We start from the raw sequence: 3,028 nt of genomic DNA, 5'->3' as shown, positions 1-3,028 counted from the left end.
ATGGTACTCATGAGACCTGAGACCACTCAGGAGTAGCTGAACTCCTCCTCTGTCTTGGACGAGAACGTCCTGGAAGACATGAACAAGCAGCGTCAGGCGCGCTTGGGTTCTGAGATTCTCAAGAACCCCAAGGATCCGGTGTATCCTTTGGTGACGGAGTATGCGGACGTGGTGAATAAACACCCACCGACCCAACTCCCACCGGATCGAGGCGTACGGCACGAGATTGATCTCGTGCCCGGCACAAAGTATAGTGTCACGAGGCAATGACCTATCCCGCGCGAACAGTGCGAGGTCATTGATGCCTTCTTCGCCGCGAAAGCGAAGGCAGGCATGGTGCGGGAGTCGAAATCCCCGCACTCGACGCCGACTTTCTGCGTTCGTAAGCCGAACGGAAAGTGGCGTCTGGTTCACGCTTATAACAAGCTGAACAACGCAACGGTGCCGGCCCAAACACCGATCCCACGAAAAGATGTGTTGTTGAACAACATGGCCGGGAGCGTACTGTACAGTGCGCTGGATTTGGTAGACGGATAGTACCAAATCCTGATGCGAGAGAGTGACATCCCGCTCACCGCGGTAAGCACTCCAAGCGGCATGCTTTGGGAGTGGCTCGTCATGCCGCAGGGCTTGTCTAACGCCCCGGCGACGTTCATCGCCTGGTGACGCAATTGTTCCGCCCTTTGCGTACCTTCGTACAGACGTACTTCGACGACATATGGTCCCTTAGGCGTGCCGAGGGAGGCAGAACCGAACAGGGGAGGGGACATTCGAGGAACACCTCCGTGGGAGTTTTGGGGAACGGGATGGCGAGGCGAAACAGTCTTTAGCCCAAACTTGGAACAAGTGCTTTTGCGCTTACCAGAGATTTAAAGTTTTGCGTTTGTGTCTTCAACAACGTGGGCTTCGGGGCTGACCCCGAACCAGGTTCCAGGACCCTTAGCAGCAGCGTGGCCGACGCCCCGATCCCAGAAGGATCTTCGAAAGTGGTTGGGCTTGGCCAACTACCTTCACAAGTACAGCGCTGGGTACGCGGGCTTCGCTAAGCCCTTGTCGAGCCTCCTTCAGAAGGACGTCGACTGGCGCTAGGAGCAAGAGCACCAGGATGCTTTTGACAGCATCAAGGCCAGTCTCCAAGAGGCCCCTGTCCTGGCCCTGCCGGACGAGACGAAGCCGTTTAGCGTCGTCTGCGATGCCTCCGATTACGCCATCGGATGTGCATTGCTGCAGGACGACACGGCTGGACATGAACGAGTTATCTCGTTCCAGTCCAGGCAGCTCAAAGCCGCCGAGAGGAACTACCCTGTCCACGACAAGGAGCTCCTGGCAATGAAATATGCCCTTGTGAAGTTTCGTGTTCACCTTCTGGGCTCGAGACCCTTCGTGATCTACACAGACCACGCATCCTTGAGGACGACGACTAAGTCGCCTCACCTCTCCCAAAGGATGGCGAGGTGGCTGTCCTTCTTCGCGGAGTACAACTTCCGCGTCGAGCACAAGCCGGGCAAGCTCAACGTGCTTGCGGACGCCCTCTCTCGGCGTCCTGACTATGAGTTGGCCCACATCACGCGGGTGACAACGGATCTATATGATCGGATACGCATGGCGTATCGAGACGATGAGGCTGTCGCGCCTATCGTCAAGTTCCTCATGGCAGGAACGAGCGCGAAGTCCGACTGGCTCTCGTCGCGACAGCTCTCACGGCTCCACCGATATTAGTTGAAGGATGGCCTCCTCTATTACCGAGTGGAGACCAGTGAACCTCCACGGGTGGTCGTACCCAACGACGAGGATCTGAAGCTCGATATCCTCGCGGAGGCGCACGACGCGCCCCCCAGCGGCCACTTGGGCCGCGAGAAGACCTTTCTGTCGGTCTCTCAGTCCTTCTGGTGGACCCACATGTACAAGTGGGTCGCCCGGTACGTCAAGACATGTGAAACATGTCAGCGGGTTAAACCCGCAGGGCACTCTTCGGCTCCACTACAGAGCCTGCCCATACCGGCTGATTGTTGGAAGTCGATGAGTCTTGACTTCATCTTTGGGCTTCCCGCCGACGGACACGGCAACACCGGAATTTTGGTGTTCGTGTCGGCTGAGCAAGATGGTACATCTTGCTCCAGTTCCCGTCACTGTGACGGGCGAACAAACCGCAAGGTTGTTCGTCGATGGCGTGTTCCGCTATCACGGTCTCCCGGAGACGATTGTCTCGGACCGAGACCCGCGGTTCACTGCTGCGTTTTGGAAAACGCTGTTCCCTTTACTGATAAATTCGTCTGAAGATGTCCACTGTATACAACCTTGATCGATAGGTCTGGGTAATCTTGTGAATGCGCATCGTGCTAGGGATAGACTGTTGCAATTTCAGTCTTGAACGAGGAATTCCCTAGTAAACGCAAGTCATCAGCTTGCATTGATTACGTCCCCTGCCCTTTGTACACACCCGCCCGTCGCACCTACCGATTGAATGACCTCGGTGAAAAATTGGGACCGTGAGTCTGTTTGCTTTATTGCGAGTGGATTGATGGGAACTTTTTTAAACCTCGCCATTTAGAGGAAGGTGAAGTCGTAACAAGGTTTCCGTAGGTGAACCTGCGGAAGGATCATTACCACACCTAAAAACTTTCCACGTGAACCGTTTCAACCCAATAGTTGGGGGTCTTACTTGGCGGCGGCTGCTGGCTTTATTGCTGGCGGCTACTGCTGGGCGAGCCCTATCAAAAGGCGAGCGTTTGGACTTCGGTCTGAGCTAGTAGCTTTTTTATTTTAAACCCTTTACTTAATACTGATTATACTGTGGGGACGAAAGTCTCTGCTTTTAACTAGATAGCAACTTTCAGCAGTGGATGTCTAGGCTCGCACATCGATGAAGAACGCTGCGAACTGCGATACGTAATGCCGTGCTGGTGCAGGTTACATAGTGCACTGTCGCTGTAAATGTCACGCTTGTAGGCCATGCTCTAACGGAAAGGTGTACGTATCGCGATGATGGTCCGTGTAGAGTCGTACAGTGATTCGACACGCACCCCGT

General features: G+C 54.8%; 2 non-coding genes across 2 annotated transcripts; both read left to right on the top strand.

Moving 5' to 3' along the window:
- Positions 1 to 2,288: 2,288 nt before the first annotated feature.
- On the top strand, positions 2,289 to 2,606 carry PITG_33542 (the record flags this gene model as incomplete). Its single annotated transcript, XR_009934936.1, has 1 exon — positions 2,289 to 2,606. It is a non-coding gene; the product is annotated as an 18S ribosomal RNA (ribosomal RNA).
- A 222-nt stretch (positions 2,607 to 2,828) lies between these two features.
- On the top strand, positions 2,829 to 2,896 carry PITG_33541 (the record flags this gene model as incomplete). Its single annotated transcript, XR_009934935.1, has 1 exon — positions 2,829 to 2,896. It is a non-coding gene; the product is annotated as a 5.8S ribosomal RNA (ribosomal RNA).
- Between the last annotated feature and the right edge of the window lie 132 nt (positions 2,897 to 3,028).

This window comes from Phytophthora infestans, genomic scaffold (assembly GCF_000142945.1).
Source record: "Phytophthora infestans T30-4 supercont1.2375 genomic scaffold, whole genome shotgun sequence".
NCBI lineage: Eukaryota > Oomycota > Peronosporomycetes > Peronosporales > Peronosporaceae > Phytophthora > Phytophthora infestans.
Note: the sequence above shows the minus strand (reverse complement) of the source record. Positions and strands in the feature narration are given on the sequence as shown.